The sequence below is a fragment of the Haemaphysalis longicornis genome, unplaced genomic scaffold, assembly GCF_048455015.1.
Source record: "Haemaphysalis longicornis isolate Haplotype H1 unplaced genomic scaffold, Haemaphysalis longicornis Haplotype H1 scaffold_5, whole genome shotgun sequence".
NCBI classification, from domain to species: Eukaryota; Metazoa; Arthropoda; class Arachnida; order Ixodida; family Ixodidae; genus Haemaphysalis; species Haemaphysalis longicornis.
The window spans coordinates 142,455,306-142,474,712 of NW_027526385.1; the positions used below are offsets into that span (position 1 = coordinate 142,455,306).

The following is a 19,407-nucleotide window of genomic DNA, read 5'->3' on the forward strand; positions in this document are numbered from 1 at the left end:
AAAGGGCGGCTCTTTCTTTCCGCACGACGGTAGTGAAGGTCTTAGTAAACTTGCTTTTGAACTGAGCCCAGTTTGTCAAGGAGCTCTCGTGGTTCTCGAACCAAGTGCGAGCCAAATCTTCCAAGTAAAAGAAAACGTGCCGGAACGTTTCTGCGTCGTCCCACCTGTTGAATTTCCGGACGCGCTCCAGTTTCTCCAACCATTCTTCTGGGTCTTCTGTGGGGGCTCCTCGGAACGATGGCGGTTCCCGGGGCTGCTGCAGGACTATTGGCGACGTTGTTTCTTGCACCATGGTGTTGGTTGCAGCGTTCCTTTTCTTGGGCCCTTCTGGCATCAAACCGAACTCGGGCGGTAAATCTTGCAGGTGGGGCTGGCTCTTGTTGGACTGGCTTGGCGGCTTTTCGAGGTTGTAGTGGGCATGAAGGGTGCGTACCCAGCACCTCCACCAGATATCACGAAGACAAGGACGATGCAGTTGTGTTGAATGAGAAACACGTTTATTGGAGCGAACTTGTGGTCCCCTAACAACTCAAAAGAATACAGAGGCGGCGAAGCAGCGGTCAACAAAGTGACTTGCACAGGCGAGTGTCGTCGAATCGAATGCCCCGGCGTCCGCACTGCAGGCTTTTTATCTTTTGGCGCGCGTGGTTCTCGAAACGTCGATTCGCATCGAGAACATAGTAGATCCTAGAAGATTATTCTGGGCTGTTCACGTTAGATCGGAATGCTCTCCCTATCACAACAGATAACACATGCGGCACAGAAAGAAAGAATGGAACGCGCGCTTGCCTTGGCGCAGAGATAACACAGACCGGCGCAGCCGGGCGGTAAAAGCAAAACACAAATAAACAACCCCAATGTATGGTTCGCGGCAATATATATATATATAGATATATATATATATATATATATATATATATATATATTGTATATATGTATATTGATGCGTGCCGCCGTACCTTTGCGAAGGCTTTCAGAGGTTTTCTTTACTGCCAACCATTATTTTCTATATATATATATATATATATATATATATATATATATATATATATATATATATATATATGATAAGATAAAAGCTTCCTGGCTATAAGGTAACTTTCCGATAGTGAAGTCACGTTGAAAAACATAACGGTATTTATTTTAACGTTTCGACAGGGGGCCGGTCTTTTCTGCGTGTTTGAAACTGCCACACCCTGCAGGTTGCCCTAACAGGCACCTCCTCCAGAAAGAGGTCAACAAACGAGCAGGAAACGAGCCCCTCCTTAGTTCTCACCTTTTTGCTTTTCCGTCATGACTTCAGTACATTGCATTGCTTTCCTTTTATTCTATAGCCTCGCCTGCCTTGATTACGCCCCCTTTCCCGTCTGTTCCCCGGCACCATTCCAACGGCCCTCTTTTTCTCCCACCATTTGCATTCTGCGGCTTCGTATGCTTCTGTGTCGCGTAGAGCCTACGTTTTTGCTTGATACAACTTCTTGCCCGGCCCACAACTAAAATGTATTTAAACCCATGTGATCTGCACTATTTGTATCTTTGAAAAAGACCGGCCCACGGTCGCAACGTTAGAATAAGTACCGTTATGTTTTTCAATGTGACTTCTCTACCGTATATATATGTATATAGATATAAATATATATATATATAGGTACCATAAGAGGGCTTCCCGCCAGTTACCCACTCATGACAGGCTGTAGACGTTTGAGTCACGCCCCGGGGGTTGAAAACAAGGTCCCCTTATCCCCGTGTAGTCAGAGTGGCGCTGGCCACCACCCTTAAGCGTCAGATACACTTCTAGTAAATATAAATAGCCCAGAAAGTGAAGGAGTACACAGTCGCCCAGATAGCCGAATTGGTAAGGCATTCGAGATCTAATCCAAAGGCGTGGGTTCGGTCCCCACTCTGGGCGCGTGTTTTTCTTTCTTTCTTTCTTTCTTCCTTATATTTAAAAAAAATCGTAACTTCATTACCCGTAGTAAAAAATAGAGCCTAACCACACCCCTATGCCTCCTTTGGCATTGTAGACTGTCGACCTATGTTTCTGTATTTCCTCAACGAGCCCCTCATTTCCTTACTATATTATTCTGGGAAAGCCTAGCGAGGGTCTCGGTTATGGCAGCCTTGATGCCTAGGTAGCATAAGTGGACTTCCCGCCAGTTACCCACTCATGACAGGCTGTAGACGTTTGAGTCACGCCCCGGGGGTTGAAAAGAAGGTCCCCTTCTCCCCGTGTAGTCAGAGTGGCGCCGGCCACCACCTTCAAGCGTCAGATACACTTCTAGTAAATTTAAATAGCCCAGAAACTGAAGGAGTACACAGTCGCCCAGATAGCCGAATTGGTAAGGCATTCGAGATCTAATCGAAAGACTTGGGTTCGGTCCCCACTCTGGGCGCGTGTTTTTGTTTCTTTCTTTCTTTCTTATTTTTAAAAATATCGTAACTTCATTAACCGTAGTAAAAAATAGAGCCTAACCCCACCCTTATGCCTCCTTTGGCGTTGTAGACTGCCGACCTATGTTTCTGTATTTCCTCAACGAGCCCCTCATTACCTTAGTATATTATTCTGCGAAAGCCTAGCGAGGGTCTCAGTTATGGCAGCCTTGATGCCTAGGTAGCATAAGAGGGCTTCCCGCCAGTTACCCACTCATGACAGGCTGTAGACGTGTGAGTCTTGCCCCGGGGGTTGAAAAGAAGGCCCCCTTCTCTCCATGTAGTCAGAGTGGCGCTGGCCTCCACCCTGAAGCGTCAGATACACTTCTAGTAAATATATATAGCCCAGAAAGTGAAGGAGTACACAGTCGCCCAAATAGCCGAATTGGTAAAGCATTCGAGAACTAATCGAAAGGCGTGGGTTCGGTCCCCACTCTGGGCGCGTGTTTTTCTTTCTTTCTTCCTTATATTTAAAAAAAATCGTAACTTCTATAACCGTAGTAAAAAAAAAGCCTAACCACACCCCTATGCCTCATTTGGCGTTGTAGACTGCCGACCTATGTTTCTGTATTTCCTCAACGAGCCCCTCATTTCCTTACTATATTATTCTGCGAAAGCCTAGCGAGGGTCTCGGTTATGGCAGCTTTGATGCCTAGGTAGCATAAGAGGGCTTCCCGCCAGTTACCCACTCATGACAGGCTGTAGACGTTTGAGTCACGCCCCGGGGGTTGAAAAGAAGGTCCCCTTCTCCCCGTGTAGTCAGAGTAGCGCTGGCCACCACCCTCAAGCGTCAGATACACTTCTAGTAAATATAAATTGCCCAGAAAGTGAAGGAGTACACAGTCGCCCAGATAGCCGAATTGGTAAGGCATTCGAGATCTAATCGAAAGGCGTGGGTTCGGTCCCCACTCTGGGCGCGTTTTTCTTTCTTTCTTTCTTCCTTATATTTAAAAAAATCGTAACTTCATTAACCGTAGTAAAAAATAGAGCCCTACATTATTCTGCGAAAGCCTAGCGAGGGTCTCGGTTATAGCAGCCTTGATGCCTAGGGAGCATAAGAGGGCTTCCCGCTAGTTACCCACTCATGACAGGCTGTAGACGTTTTTAGTCTTGCCCCGGGGGTTGAAAAGAAGGTCCCCTTCTCCCCGTGTAGTCAGAGTGGCGCTGGCCACCACCCTCAAGCGTCAGATACACTTCTAGTAAATATAAATAGCCCAGAAAGTGAAGGAGTACACAGTCGCCCAGATAGCCGAATTGGTAAGGCATTCGAGATCTAATCGAAAGGCGTGGGTTTGGTCCCCACTCTGGGCGCGTGTTTATGTTTCTGTCTTTCTTTCTTATATTTAAAAAAAATCGTAACTTCATTAACCGTAGTAAAAAATAGAGCCTAACCCCACCCCTATGCCTCCTTTGGCGTTGTAGACTGCCGACCTATGTTTCTATATTTCCTCAACGAGCCCCTCATTTCCTTAGTATATTATTCTGCGAAAGCCTAGCGAGGGTCTCGGTTATGGCAGCTTTGATGCCTAGGTAGCATAAGAGGGCTTCCCGCCAGTTACCCACTCATGACTGGCTGTAGACGTTTGAGTCACGCCCCGGGGGTTGAAAAGAAGGTCCCCTTCTCCCCGTGTAGTCAGAGTGGCGCTGGCCACCACCCTCAAGCGTCAGATACACTTCTAGTAAATATAAATAGCCCAGAAAGTGAAGAAGTACACAGTCGCCCAGATAGCCGAATTGGTAAGGCATTCGAGATCTAATCGAAAGGCGTGGGTTCGGTGCCCACTCTGGGCGCGTGTTTTTGTTTCTTTCGTTCCTTCTTATATTTAAAAAAAATCGCAACTTCATTACTCGTAGTAAAAAATAGAGCCTAACCACACCCCTATGCCTCCTTTGGCGTGTAGACTGCCGACCTATGTTTCTGTATTTTCTCAACGAGCCCCTCATTTCCTTACTATATTATTCTGCGAAAGCCTAGCGAGGGTCTCGGTTATGGCAGCTTTGATGCCTAGGTAGCATAAGAGGGCTTCCCGCTAGTTACCCACTTATGACAGGCTGTAGACGTTTGAGTCTTGCCCCGGGGGTTGAAAAGAAGGTCCCCTCCTCCCCGTGTAGTCAGAGTGGTGCTGGCCACCACCCTCAAGCGTCAGATACACTTCTAGTAAATATAAATAGCCCAGAAAGTGAAGGAGTACACATTCGCCCAGATAGCCGAATTGGTAAGGCATTCGAGATTTAATCGAAAGGCGTGGGTTCGGTCCCCACTCTGGGCGCGTGTTGTTCTTTCCTTCTTCCTTATATTTAAAAAAAATCGTAACTTCTATAACCGTAGTAAAAAATAGAGCCTAACCACACCCCTGTGCCTCCTTTGGCGTTGTAGACTGCCGACCTATGTTTCTGTATTTCCTCAACGAGCCCCTCATTTCCTTACTATATTAGTCTGCGAAAGCCTAGCGAGGGTCTCGGTTATGGCAGCCTTGATGCCTAGGTAGCATAAGAGGGCTTCCCGCCAGTTACCCACTCATGACAGGCTGTAGACGTTTGAGTCACGCCCCGGAGTTGAAATGAAGGTCCCCTTCTCCCCGTGTAGTCAGAGTGGCGCTGGCCACCACCCTCAAGCGTCAGATACACTTCTAGTAAATATAAATAGCCCAGAAAGTGAAGGAGTACACAGTCGCCCAGATAGCCGAATTGGTAAGGCATTCGAGATCTAATCGAAAGGCGTGGGTTCGGTCCCCACTTTGGGCGCGTGTTTTTCTTTCTTTCTTCCTTATATTTAAAAAAAATCGTAACTTCATTCACCGTAGTAAAAAATAGAGCCTAACCACACCCCTATGCCTCCTTTGGCGTTGTAGACTGCCGACCTATGTTTCTGTATTTCCTCAACGAGCCCGTCATTTCCTTAGTATATTATTCTGCGAAAGCCTAGCGAGGGTCTCGGTTATGGCAGCCTTGATGACGAGGTAGCATAAGAGGGCTTCCCGCCAGTTACCCACTCATGACAGGCTGTAGACGTTTGAGTCACGCCCCGGGTGTTGAACAGAAGGTCCCCTTCTCCCCGTGTAGTCAGAGTGGCGCCGGCCACCACCCTCAAGCGTCAGATACACTTCTAGTCAATATAAATAGCCCAGAAAGTGAAGGAGTACACAGTCGCCCAGATAGCCGAATTGGTAAGGCATTCGTGATCTAAACGAAAGGCGTGGGTTCGGTCCCCACTCTGGGCGCGTTTTTCTTTCTTTCTTCCTTATATTTAAAAAAATCGTAACTTCATTAACCATAGTAAAAAATAGAGCCCTACATTATTCTGCGAAAGCCTAGCGAGGGTCTCGGTTATAGCAGCCTTGATGCCTAGGTAGCATAAGAGGGCTTCCCGCTAGTTACCCACTCATGACAGGCTGTAGACGTTTGAGTCTTGCCCCGGGGGTTGAAAAGAAGGTCCCCTCCTCCCCGTGTAGTCAGAGTGGCGCTGGCCACCACCCTCAAGCGTCAGATACACTTCTAGTAAATATAAATAGCCCAGAAAGTGAAGGAGTACACAGTCGCCAACATAGCCGAATTGGTAAGGCATTCGAGATCTAATCGAAAGGTGTGGGATCGGTGCCCACTCTGGGCGCGTGTTTTTGTTTCTTTCGTTCCTTCTTATATTTAAAAAAATCGCAACTTCATTACCCGTAGTAAAAAATAGAGCCTAACCACACCCCTATGCCTCCTTTGGCGTTGTAGACTGCCGACCTATGTTTCTGTATTTTCTCAACGAGCCCCTCATTTCCTTACTATATTATTCTTCGAAAGCCTAGCAAAGGTCTCGGTTATGGCAGCCTTGATGCCTAGGTAGCATAAGAGGGCTTCCCGCCAGTTACCCACTCATGACAGGCTGTAGACGTTTGAGTCACGCCCCGGGGGTTGAAAAGAAGGTCCCCTTCTTCCCGTGTAGTCAGAGTGGCGCTGGCCACCACCCTCAAGCGTCAGATACACTTCTAGTAAATATAAATAGCCCAGAAAGTGAAAGAGTACACAGTCGCCCAGATAGCCGAATTGGTAAGGCATTCGAGATCTAATCGAAAGGCGTGGGTTCGGTCCCCACTCTGGGCGCGTGTTTTTCTTTCTTTCTTCCTTATATTTAAAAAAAATCGTAACTTCATTCACCGTAGTAAAAAAAAGCGCCTAACCACACCCCTATGCCTCCTTTGGCGTTGTACACTGCCGACCTATGTTTCTGTATTTCCTCAACGAGCCCCTCATTTCCTTACTATATTATTCTGCGAAAGCCTAGCAAAGGTCTCGGTTATGGCAGCCTTGATGCCTAGGTAGCATAAGAGGGCTTCCCGCTAGTTACCCACTTATGACAGGCTGTAGACGTTTGAGTCTTGCCCCGGGGGTTGAAAAGAAGGTCCCCTCCTCCCCGTGTAGTCAGAGTGGTGCTGGCCACCACCCTCAAGCGTCAGATACACTTCTAGTAAATATAAATAGCCCAGAAAGTGAAGGAGTACACATTCGCCCAGATAGCCGAATTGGTAAGGCATTCGAGATTTAATCGAAAGGCGTGGGTTCGGTCCCCACTCTGGGCGCGTGTTGTTCTTTCCTTCTTCCTTATATTTAAAAAAAATCGTAACTTCTATAACCGTAGTAAAAAATAGAGCCTAACCACACCCCTGTGCCTCCTTTGGCGTTGTAGACTGCCGACCTATGTTTCTGTATTTCCTCAACGAGCCCCTCATTTCCTTACTATATTAGTCTGCGAAAGCCTAGCGAGGGTCTCGGTTATGGCAGCCTTGATGCCTAGGTAGCATAAGAGGGCTTCCCGCCAGTTACCCACTCATGACAGGCTGTAGACGTTTGAGTCACGCCCCGGAGTTGAAATGAAGGTCCCCTTCTCCCCGTGTAGTCAGAGTGGCGCTGGCCACCACCCTCAAGCGTCAGATACACTTCTAGTAAATATAAATAGCCCAGAAAGTGAAGGAGTACACAGTCGCCCAGATAGCCGAATTGGTAAGGCATTCGAGATCTAATCGAAAGGCGTGGGTTCGGTCCCCACTTTGGGCGCGTGTTTTTCTTTCTTTCTTCCTTATATTTAAAAAAAATCGTAACTTCATTCACCGTAGTAAAAAATAGAGCCTAACCACACCCCTATGCCTCCTTTGGCGTTGTAGACTGCCGACCTATGTTTCTGTATTTCCTCAACGAGCCCGTCATTTCCTTAGTATATTATTCTGCGAAAGCCTAGCGAGGGTCTCGGTTATGGCAGCCTTGATGACGAGGTAGCATAAGAGGGCTTCCCGCCAGTTACCCACTCATGACAGGCTGTAGACGTTTGAGTCACGCCCCGGGTGTTGAACAGAAGGTCCCCTTCTCCCCGTGTAGTCAGAGTGGCGCCGGCCACCACCCTCAAGCGTCAGATACACTTCTAGTCAATATAAATAGCCCAGAAAGTGAAGGAGTACACAGTCGCCCAGATAGCCGAATTGGTAAGGCATTCGTGATCTAAACGAAAGGCGTGGGTTCGGTCCCCACTCTGGGCGCGTTTTTCTTTCTTTCTTCCTTATATTTAAAAAAATCGTAACTTCATTAACCATAGTAAAAAATAGAGCCCTACATTATTCTGCGAAAGCCTAGCGAGGGTCTCGGTTATAGCAGCCTTGATGCCTAGGTAGCATAAGAGGGCTTCCCGCTAGTTACCCACTCATGACAGGCTGTAGACGTTTGAGTCTTGCCCCGGGGGTTGAAAAGAAGGTCCCCTCATCCCCGTGTAGTCAGAGTGGCGCTGGCCACCACCCTCAAGCGTCAGATACACTTCTAGTAAATATAAATAGCCCAGAAAGTGAAGGAGTACACAGTCGCCAACATAGCCGAATTGGTAAGGCATTCGAGATCTAATCGAAAGGTGTGGGATCGGTGCCCACTCTGGGCGCGTGTTTTTGTTTCTTTCGTTCCTTCTTATATTTAAAAAAATCGCAACTTCATTACCCGTAGTAAAAAATAGAGCCTAACCACACCCCTATGCCTCCTTTGGCGTTGTAGACTGCCGACCTATGTTTCTGTATTTTCTCAACGAGCCCCTCATTTCCTTACTATATTATTCTTCGAAAGCCTAGCAAAGGTCTCGGTTATGGCAGCCTTGATGCCTAGGTAGCATAAGAGGGCTTCCCGCCAGTTACCCACTCATGACAGGCTGTAGACGTTTGAGTCACGCCCCGGGGGTTGAAAAGAAGGTCCCCTTCTTCCCGTGTAGTCAGAGTGGCGCTGGCCACCACCCTCAAGCGTCAGATACACTTCTAGTAAATATAAATAGCCCAGAAAGTGAAAGAGTACACAGTCGCCCAGATAGCCGAATTGGTAAGGCATTCGAGATCTAATCGAAAGGCGTGGGTTCGGTCCCCACTCTGGGCGCGTGTTTTTCTTTCATTCTTCCTTATATTTAAAAAAAATCGTAACTTCATTCACCGTAGTAAAAAAAAGCGCCTAACCACACCCCTATGCCTCCTTTGGCGTTGTACACTGCCGACCTATGTTTCTGTATTTCCTCAACGAGCCCCTCATTTCCTTACTATATTATTCTGCGAAAGCCTAGCAAAGGTCTCGGTTATGGCAGCCTTGATGCCTAGGTAGCATAAGAGGGCTTCCCGCTAGTTACCCACTTATGACAGGCTGTAGACGTTTGAGTCTTGCCCCGGGGGTTGAAAAGAAGGTCCCCTCCTCCCCGTGTAGTCAGAGTGGTGCTGGCCACCACCCTCAAGCGTCAGATACACTTCTAGTAAATATAAATAGCCCAGAAAGTGAAGGAGTACACATTCGCCCAGATAGCCGAATTGGTAAGGCATTCGAGATTTAATCGAAAGGCGTGGGTTCGGTCCCCACTCTGGGCGCGTGTTGTTCTTTCCTTCTTCCTTATATTTAAAAAAAATCGTAACTTCTATAACCGTAGTAAAAAATAGAGCCTAACCACACCCCTGTGCCTCCTTTGGCGTTGTAGACTGCCGACCTATGTTTCTGTATTTCCTCAACGAGCCCCTCATTTCCTTACTATATTAGTCTGCGAAAGCCTAGCGAGGGTCTCGGTTATGGCAGCCTTGATGCCTAGGTAGCATAAGAGGGCTTCCCGCCAGTTACCCACTCATGACAGGCTGTAGACGTTTGAGTCACGCCCCGGAGTTGAAATGAAGGTCCCCTTCTCCCCGTGTAGTCAGAGTGGCGCTGGCCACCACCCTCAAGCGTCAGATACACTTCTAGTAAATATAAATAGCCCAGAAAGTGAAGGAGTACACAGTCGCCCAGATAGCCGAATTGGTAAGGCATTCGAGATCTAATCGAAAGGCGTGGGTTCGGTCCCCACTTTGGGCGCGTGTTTTTCTTTCTTTCTTCCTTATATTTAAAAAAAATCGTAACTTCATTCACCGTAGTAAAAAATAGAGCCTAACCACACCCCTATGCCTCCTTTGGCGTTGTAGACTGCCGACCTATGTTTCTGTATTTCCTCAACGAGCCCGTCATTTCCTTAGTATATTATTCTGCGAAAGCCTAGCGAGGGTCTCGGTTATGGCAGCCTTGATGACGAGGTAGCATAAGAGGGCTTCCCGCCAGTTACCCACTCATGACAGGCTGTAGACGTTTGAGTCACGCCCCGGGTGTTGAACAGAAGGTCCCCTTCTCCCCGTGTAGTCAGAGTGGCGCCGGCCACCACCCTCAAGCGTCAGATACACTTCTAGTCAATATAAATAGCCCAGAAAGTGAAGGAGTACACAGTCGCCCAGATAGCCGAATTGGTAAGGCATTCGTGATCTAAACGAAAGGCGTGGGTTCGGTCCCCACTCTGGGCGCGTTTTTCTTTCTTTCTTCCTTATATTTAAAAAAATCGTAACTTCATTAACCATAGTAAAAAATAGAGCCCTACATTATTCTGCGAAAGCCTAGCGAGGGTCTCGGTTATAGCAGCCTTGATGCCTAGGTAGCATAAGAGGGCTTCCCGCTAGTTACCCACTCATGACAGGCTGTAGACGTTTGAGTCTTGCCCCGGGGGTTGAAAAGAAGGTCCCCTCCTCCCCGTGTAGTCAGAGTGGCGCTGGCCACCACCCTCAAGCGTCAGATACACTTCTAGTAAATATAAATAGCCCAGAAAGTGAAGGAGTACACAGTCGCCAACATAGCCGAATTGGTAAGGCATTCGAGATCTAATCGAAAGGTGTGGGATCGGTGCCCACTCTGGGCGCGTGTTTTTGTTTCTTTCGTTCCTTCTTATATTTAAAAAAATCGCAACTTCATTACCCGTAGTAAAAAATAGAGCCTAACCACACCCCTATGCCTCCTTTGGCGTTGTAGACTGCCGACCTATGTTTCTGTATTTTCTCAACGAGCCCCTCATTTCCTTACTATATTATTCTTCGAAAGCCTAGCAAAGGTCTCGGTTATGGCAGCCTTGATGCCTAGGTAGCATAAGAGGGCTTCCCGCCAGTTACCCACTCATGACAGGCTGTAGACGTTTGAGTCACGCCCCGGGGGTTGAAAAGAAGGTCCCCTTCTTCCCGTGTAGTCAGAGTGGCGCTGGCCACCACCCTCAAGCGTCAGATACACTTCTAGTAAATATAAATAGCCCAGAAAGTGAAAGAGTACACAGTCGCCCAGATAGCCGAATTGGTAAGGCATTCGAGATCTAATCGAAAGGCGTGGGTTCGGTCCCCACTCTGGGCGCGTGTTTTTCTTTCTTTCTTCCTTATATTTAAAAAAAATCGTAACTTCATTCACCGTAGTAAAAAAAAGCGCCTAACCACACCCCTATGCCTCCTTTGGCGTTGTACACTGCCGACCTATGTTTCTGTATTTCCTCAACGAGCCCCTCATTTCCTTACTATATTATTCTGCGAAAGCCTAGCAAAGGTCTCGGTTATGGCAGCCTTGATGCCTAGGTAGCATAAGAGGGCTTCCCGCTAGTTACCCACTTATGACAGGCTGTAGACGTTTGAGTCTTGCCCCGGGGGTTGAAAAGAAGGTCCCCTCCTCCCCGTGTAGTCAGAGTGGTGCTGGCCACCACCCTCAAGCGTCAGATACACTTCTAGTAAATATAAATAGCCCAGAAAGTGAAGGAGTACACATTCGCCCAGATAGCCGAATTGGTAAGGCATTCGAGATTTAATCGAAAGGCGTGGGTTCGGTCCCCACTCTGGGCGCGTGTTGTTCTTTCCTTCTTCCTTATATTTAAAAAAAATCGTAACTTCTATAACCGTAGTAAAAAATAGAGCCTAACCACACCCCTGTGCCTCCTTTGGCGTTGTAGACTGCCGACCTATGTTTCTGTATTTCCTCAACGAGCCCCTCATTTCCTTACTATATTAGTCTGCGAAAGCCTAGCGAGGGTCTCGGTTATGGCAGCCTTGATGCCTAGGTAGCATAAGAGGGCTTCCCGCCAGTTACCCACTCATGACAGGCTGTAGACGTTTGAGTCACGCCCCGGAGTTGAAATGAAGGTCCCCTTCTCCCCGTGTAGTCAGAGTGGCGCTGGCCACCACCCTCAAGCGTCAGATACACTTCTAGTAAATATAAATAGCCCAGAAAGTGAAGGAGTACACAGTCGCCCAGATAGCCGAATTGGTAAGGCATTCGAGATCTAATCGAAAGGCGTGGGTTCGGTCCCCACTTTGGGCGCGTGTTTTTCTTTCTTTCTTCCTTATATTTAAAAAAAATCGTAACTTCATTCACCGTAGTAAAAAATAGAGCCTAACCACACCCCTATGCCTCCTTTGGCGTTGTAGACTGCCGACCTATGTTTCTGTATTTCCTCAACGAGCCCGTCATTTCCTTAGTATATTATTCTGCGAAAGCCTAGCGAGGGTCTCGGTTATGGCAGCCTTGATGACGAGGTAGCATAAGAGGGCTTCCCGCCAGTTACCCACTCATGACAGGCTGTAGACGTTTGAGTCACGCCCCGGGTGTTGAACAGAAGGTCCCCTTCTCCCCGTGTAGTCAGAGTGGCGCCGGCCACCACCCTCAAGCGTCAGATACACTTCTAGTCAATATAAATAGCCCAGAAAGTGAAGGAGTACACAGTCGCCCAGATAGCCGAATTGGTAAGGCATTCGTGATCTAAACGAAAGGCGTGGGTTCGGTCCCCACTCTGGGCGCGTTTTTCTTTCTTTCTTCCTTATATTTAAAAAAATCGTAACTTCATTAACCATAGTAAAAAATAGAGCCCTACATTATTCTGCGAAAGCCTAGCGAGGGTCTCGGTTATAGCAGCCTTGATGCCTAGGTAGCATAAGAGGGCTTTCCGCTAGTTACCCACTCATGACAGGCTGTAGACGTTTGAGTCTTGCCCCGGGGGTTGAAAAGAAGGTCCCCTCCTCCCCGTGTAGTCAGAGTGGCGCTGGCCACCACCCTCAAGCGTCAGATACACTTCTAGTAAATATAAATAGCCCAGAAAGTGAAGGAGTACACAGTCGCCAACATAGCCGAATTGGTAAGGCATTCGAGATCTAATCGAAAGGTGTGGGATCGGTGCCCACTCTGGGCGCGTGTTTTTGTTTCTTTCGTTCCTTCTTATATTTAAAAAAATCGCAACTTCTATAACCGTAGTAAAAAATAGAGCCTAACCACACCCCTGTGCCTCCTTTGGCGTTGTAGACTGCCGACCTATGTTTCTGTATTTCCTCAACGAGCCCCTCATTTCCTTACTATATTAGTCTGCGAAAGCCTAGCGAGGGTCTCGGTTATGGCAGCCTTGATGCCTAGGTAGCATAAGAGGGCTTCCCGCCAGTTACCCACTCATGACAGGCTGTAGACGTTTGAGTCACGCCCCGGAGTTGAAATGAAGGTCCCCTTCTCCCCGTGTAGTCAGAGTGGCGCTGGCCACCACCCTCAAGCGTCAGATACACTTCTAGTAAATATAAATAGCCCAGAAAGTGAAGGAGTACACAGTCGCCCAGACAGCCGAATTGGTAAGGCATTCGAGATCTAATCGAAAGGCGTGGGTTCGGTCCCCACTTTGGGCGCGTGTTTTTCTTTCTTTCTTCCTTATATTTAAAAAAAATCGTAACTTCATTCACCGTAGTAAAAAATAGAGCCTAACCACACCCCTATGCCTCCTTTGGCGTTGTAGACTGCCGACCTATGTTTCTGTATTTCCTCAACGAGCCCGTCATTTCCTTAGTATATTATTCTGCGAAAGCCTAGCGAGGGTCTCGGTTATGGCAGCCTTGATGACGAGGTAGCATAAGAGGGCTTCCCGCCAGTTACCCACTCATGACAGGCTGTAGACGTTTGAGTCACGCCCCGGGTGTTGAACAGAAGGTCCCCTTCTCCCCGTGTAGTCAGAGTGGCGCCGGCCACCACCCTCAAGCGTCAGATACACTTCTAGTCAATATAAATAGCCCAGAAAGTGAAGGAGTACACAGTCGCCCAGATAGCCGAATTGGTAAGGCATTCGTGATCTAAACGAAAGGCGTGGGTTCGGTCCCCACTCTGGGCGCGTTTTTCTTTCTTTCTTCCTTATATTTAAAAAAATCGTAACTTCATTAACCATAGTAAAAAATAGAGCCCTACATTATTCTGCGAAAGCCTAGCGAGGGTCTCGGTTATAGCAGCCTTGATGCCTAGGTAGCATAAGAGGGCTTCCCGCTAGTTACCCACTCATGACAGGCTGTAGACGTTTGAGTCTTGCCCCGGGGGTTGAAAAGAAGGTCCCCTCCTCCCCGTGTAGTCAGAGTGGCGCTGGCCACCACCCTCAAGCGTCAGATACACTTCTAGTAAATATAAATAGCCCAGAAAGTGAAGGAGTACACAGTCGCCAACATAGCCGAATTGGTAAGGCATTCGAGATCTAATCGAAAGGTGTGGGATCGGTGCCCACTCTGGGCGCGTGTTTTTGTTTCTTTCGTTCCTTCTTATATTTAAAAAAATCGCAACTTCATTACCCGTAGTAAAAAATAGAGCCTAACCACACCCCTATGCCTCCTTTGGCGTTGTAGACTGCCGACCTATGTTTCTGTATTTTCTCAACGAGCCCCTCATTTCCTTACTATATTATTCTTCGAAAGCCTAGCAAAGGTCTCGGTTATGGCAGCCTTGATGCCTAGGTAGCATAAGAGGGCTTCCCGCCAGTTACCCACTCATGACAGGCTGTAGACGTTTGAGTCACGCCCCGGGGGTTGAAAAGAAGGTCCCCTTCTTCCCGTGTAGTCAGAGTGGCGCTGGCCACCACCCTCAAGCGTCAGATACACTTCTAGTAAATATAAATAGCCCAGAAAGTGAAAGAGTACACAGTCGCCCAGATAGCCGAATTGGTAAGGCATTCGAGATCTAATCGAAAGGCGTGGGTTCGGTCCCCACTCTGGGCGCGTGTTTTTCTTTCTTTCTTCCTTATATTTAAAAAAAATCGTAACTTCATTCACCGTAGTAAAAAAAAGCGCCTAACCACACCCCTATGCCTCCTTTAGCGTTGTACACTGCCGACCTATGTTTCTGTATTTCCTCAACGAGCCCCTCATTTCCTTACTATATTATTCTGCGAAAGCCTAGCAAAGGTCTCGGTTATGGCAGCCTTGATGCCTAGGTAGCATAAGAGGGCTTCCCGCTAGTTACCCACTTATGACAGGCTGTAGACGTTTGAGTCTTGCCCCGGGGGTTGAAAAGAAGGTCCCCTCATCCCCGTGTAGTCAGAGTGGCGCTGGCCACCACCCTTAAGCGTCAGATACACTTCTAGTAAATATAAATAGCCCAGAAAGTGAAGGAGTACACAGTCGCCCAGATAGCCGAATTGGTAAGGCATTCGAGATCTAATCCAAAGGCGTGGGTTCGGTCCCCACTCTGGGCGCGTGTTTTTCTTTCTTTCTTTCTTTCTTCCTTATATTTAAAAAAAATCGTAACTTCATTACCCGTAGTAAAAAATAGAGCCTAACCACACCCCTATGCCTCCTTTGGCATTGTAGACTGTCGACCTATGTTTCTGTATTTCCTCAACGAGCCCCTCATTTCCTTACTATATTATTCTGGGAAAGCCTAGCGAGGGTCTCGGTTATGGCAGCCTTGATGCCTAGGTAGCATAAGTGGGCTTCCCGCCAGTTACCCACTCATGACAGGCTGTAGACGTTTGAGTCACGCCCCGGGGGTTGAAAAGAAGGTCCCCTTCTCCCCGTGTAGTCAGAGTGGCGCCGGCCACCACCTTCAAGCGTCAGATACACTTCTAGTAAATTTAAATAGCCCAGAAACTGAAGGAGTACACAGTCGCCCAGATAGCCGAATTGGTAAGGCATTCGAGATCTAATCGAAAGACTTGGGTTCGGTCCCCACTCTGGGCGCGTGTTTTTGTTTCTTTCTTTCTTTCTTATTTTTAAAAATATCGTAACTTCATTAACCGTAGTAAAAAATAGAGCCTAACCCCACCCTTATGCCTCCTTTGGCGTTGTAGACTGCCGACCTATGTTTCTGTATTTCCTCAACGAGCCCCTCATTACCTTACTATATTATTCTGCGAAAGCCTAGCGAGGGTCTCAGTTATGGCAGCCTTGATGCCTAGGTAGCATAAGAGGGCTTCCCGCCAGTTACCCACTCATGACAGGCTGTAGACGTGTGAGTCTTGCCCCGGGGGTTGAAAAGAAGGCCCCCTTCTCTCCATGTAGTCAGAGTGGCGCTGGCCTCCACCCTGAAGCGTCAGATACACTTCTAGTAAATATATATAGCCCAGAAAGTGAAGGAGTACACAGTCGCCCAAATAGCCGAATTGGTAAAGCATTCGAGAACTAATCGAAAGGCGTGGGTTCGGTCCCCACTCTGGGCGCGTGTTTTTCTTTCTTTCTTCCTTATATTTAAAAAAATCGTAACTTCTATAACCGTAGTAAAAAAAAAGCCTAACCACACCCCTATGCCTCATTTGGCGTTGTAGACTGCCGACCTATGTTTCTGTATTTCCTCAACGAGCCCCTCATTTCCTTACTATATTATTCTGCGAAAGCCTAGCGAGGGTCTCGGTTATGGCAGCTTTGATGCCTAGGTAGCATAAGAGGGCTTCCTGCCAGTTACCCACTCATGACAGGCTGTAGACGTTTGAGTCACGCCCCGGGGGTTGAAAAGAAGGTCCCCTTCTCCCCGTGTAGTCAGAGTGGCGCTGGCCACCACCCTCAAGCGTCAGATACACTTCTAGTAAATATAAATTGCCCAGAAAGTGAAGGAGTACACAGTCGCCCAGATAGCCGAATTGGTAAGGCATTCGAGATTTAATCGAAAGGCGTGGGTTCGGTCCCCACTCTGGGCGCGTGTTGTTCTTTCCTTCTTCCTTATATTTAAAAAAAATCGTAACTTCTATAACCGTAGTAAAAAATAGAGCCTAACCACACCCCTGTGCCTCCTTTGGCGTTGTAGACTGCCGACCTATGTTTCTGTATTTCCTCAACGAGCCCCTCATTTCCTTACTATATTAGTCTGCGAAAGCCTAGCGAGGGTCTCGGTTATGGCAGCCTTGATGCCTAGGTAGCATAAGAGGGCTTCCCGCCAGTTACCCACTCATGACAGGCTGTAGACGTTTGAGTCACGCCCCGGAGTTGAAATGAAGGTCCCCTTCTCCCCGTGTAGTCAGAGTGGCGCTGGCCACCACCCTCAAGCGTCAGATACACTTCTAGTAAATATAAATAGCCCAGAAAGTGAAGGAGTACACAGTCGCCCAGATAGCCGAATTGGTAAGGCATTCGAGATCTAATCGAAAGGCGTGGGTTCGGTCCCCACTTTGGGCGCGTGTTTTTCTTTCTTTCTTCCTTATATTTAAAAAAAATCGTAACTTCATTCACCGTAGTAAAAAATAGAGCCTAACCACACCCCTATGCCTCCTTTGGCGTTGTAGACTGCCGACCTATGTTTCTGTATTTCCTCAACGAGCCCGTCATTTCCTTAGTATATTATTCTGCGAAAGCCTAGCGAGGGTCTCGGTTATGGCAGCCTTGATGACGAGGTAGCATAAGAGGGCTTCCCGCCAGTTACCCACTCATGACAGGCTGTAGACGTTTGAGTCACGCCCCGGGTGTTGAACAGAAGGTCCCCTTCTCCCCGTGTAGTCAGAGTGGCGCCGGCCACCACCCTCAAGCGTCAGATACACTTCTAGTCAATATAAATAGCCCAGAAAGTGAAGGAGTACACAGTCGCCCAGATAGCCGAATTGGTAAGGCATTCGTGATCTAAACGAAAGGCGTGGGTTCGGTCCCCACTCTGGGCGCGTTTTTCTTTCTTTCTTCCTTATATTTAAAAAAATCGTAACTTCATTAACCATAGTAAAAAATAGAGCCCTACATTATTCTGCGAAAGCCTAGCGAGGGTCTCGGTTATAGCAGCCTTGATGCCTAGGTAGCATAAGAGGGCTTTCCGCTAGTTACCCACTCATGACAGGCTGTAGACGTTTGAGTCTTGCCCCGGGGGTTGAAAAGAAGGTCCCCTCCTCCCCGTGTAGTCAGAGTGGCGCTGGCCACCACCCTCAAGCGTCAGATACACTTCTAGTAAATATAAATAGCCCAGAAAGTGAAGGAGTACACAGTCGCCAACATAGCCGAATTGGTAAGGCATTCGAGATCTAATCGAAAGGTGTGGGATCGGTGCCCACTCTGGGCGCGTGTTTTTGTTTCTTTCGTTCCTTCTTATATTTAAAAAAATCGCAACTTCTATAACCGTAGTAAAAAATAGAGCCTAACCACACCCCTGTGCCTCCTTTGGCGTTGTAGACTGCCGACCTATGTTTCTGTATTTCCTCAACGAGCCCCTCATTTCCTTACTATATTAGTCTGCGAAAGCCTAGCGAGGGTCTCGGTTATGGCAGCCTTGATGCCTAGGTAGCATAAGAGGGCTTCCCGCCAGTTACCCACTCATGACAGGCTGTAGACGTTTGAGTCACGCCCCGGAGTTGAAATGAAGGTCCCCTTCTCCCCGTGTAGTCAGAGTGGCGCTGGCCACCACCCTCAAGCGTCAGATACACTTCTAGTAAATATAAATAGCCCAGAAAGTGAAGGAGTACACAGTCGCCCAGACAGCCGAATTGGTAAGGCATTCGAGATCTAATCGAAAGGCGTGGGTTCGGTCCCCACTTTGGGCGCGTGTTTTTCTTTCTTTCTTCCTTATATTTAAAAAAAATCGTAACTTCATTCACCGTAGTAAAAAATAGAGCCTAACCACACCCCTATGCCTCCTTTGGCGTTGTAGACTGCCGACCTATGTTTCTGTATTTCCTCAACGAGCCCGTCATTTCCTTAGTATATTATTCTGCGAAAGCCTAGCGAGGGTCTCGGTTATGGCAGCCTTGATGACGAGGTAGCATAAGAGGGCTTCCCGCCAGTTACCCACTCATGACAGGCTGTAGACGTTTGAGTCACGCCCCGGGTGTTGAACAGAAGGTCCCCTTCTCCCCGTGTAGTCAGAGTGGCGCCGGCCACCACCCTCAAGCGTCAGATACACTTCTAGTCAATATAAATAGCCCAGAAAGTGAAGGAGTACACAGTCGCCCAGATAGCCGAATTGGTAAGGCATTCGTGATCTAAACGAAAGGCGTGGGTTCGGTCCCCACTCTGGGCGCGTTTTTCTTTCTTTCTTCCTTATATTTAAAAAAATCGTAACTTCATTAACCATAGTAAAAAATAGAGCCCTACATTATTCTGCGAAAGCCTAGCGAGGGTCTCGGTTATAGCAGCCTTGATGCCTAGGTAGCATAAGAGGGCTTCCCGCTAGTTACCCACTCATGACAGGCTGTAGACGTTTGAGTCTTGCCCCGGGGGTTGAAAAGAAGGTCCCCTCCTCCCCGTGTAGTCAGAGTGGCGCTGGCCACCACCCTCAAGCGTCAGATACACTTCTAGTAAATATAAATAGCCCAGAAAGTGAAGGAGTACACAGTCGCCAACATAGCCGAATTGGTAAGGCATTCGAGATCTAATCGAAAGGTGTGGGATCGGTGCCCACTCTGGGCGCGTGTTTTTGTTTCTTTCGTTCCTTCTTATATTTAAAAAAATCGCAACTTCATTACCCGTAGTA

At 47.9% G+C, this 19,407-nt stretch overlaps 5 non-coding genes across 5 annotated transcripts; all 5 read left to right on the forward strand.

The window, feature by feature from the left end:
- Window positions 1-4,628: 4,628 nt before the first annotated feature.
- Window positions 4,629-4,700, forward strand: Trnak-uuu (transfer RNA lysine (anticodon UUU)). Its single transcript has one exon. It is a non-coding gene; the product is annotated as a tRNA-Lys (tRNA).
- A 2,223-nt stretch (window positions 4,701-6,923) lies between these two features.
- Trnak-uuu (transfer RNA lysine (anticodon UUU)) lies at window positions 6,924-6,995 on the forward strand. Its single transcript has one exon. It is a non-coding gene; the product is annotated as a tRNA-Lys (tRNA).
- A 2,223-nt stretch (window positions 6,996-9,218) lies between these two features.
- On the forward strand, window positions 9,219-9,290 carry Trnak-uuu (transfer RNA lysine (anticodon UUU)). The gene has a single exon. It is a non-coding gene; the product is annotated as a tRNA-Lys (tRNA).
- A 2,223-nt stretch (window positions 9,291-11,513) lies between these two features.
- Trnak-uuu (transfer RNA lysine (anticodon UUU)) lies at window positions 11,514-11,585 on the forward strand. Its single transcript has one exon. It is a non-coding gene; the product is annotated as a tRNA-Lys (tRNA).
- A 5,003-nt stretch (window positions 11,586-16,588) lies between these two features.
- On the forward strand, window positions 16,589-16,660 carry Trnak-uuu (transfer RNA lysine (anticodon UUU)). The gene has a single exon. It is a non-coding gene; the product is annotated as a tRNA-Lys (tRNA).
- The last annotated feature ends 2,747 nt before the right edge of the window (window positions 16,661-19,407 follow it).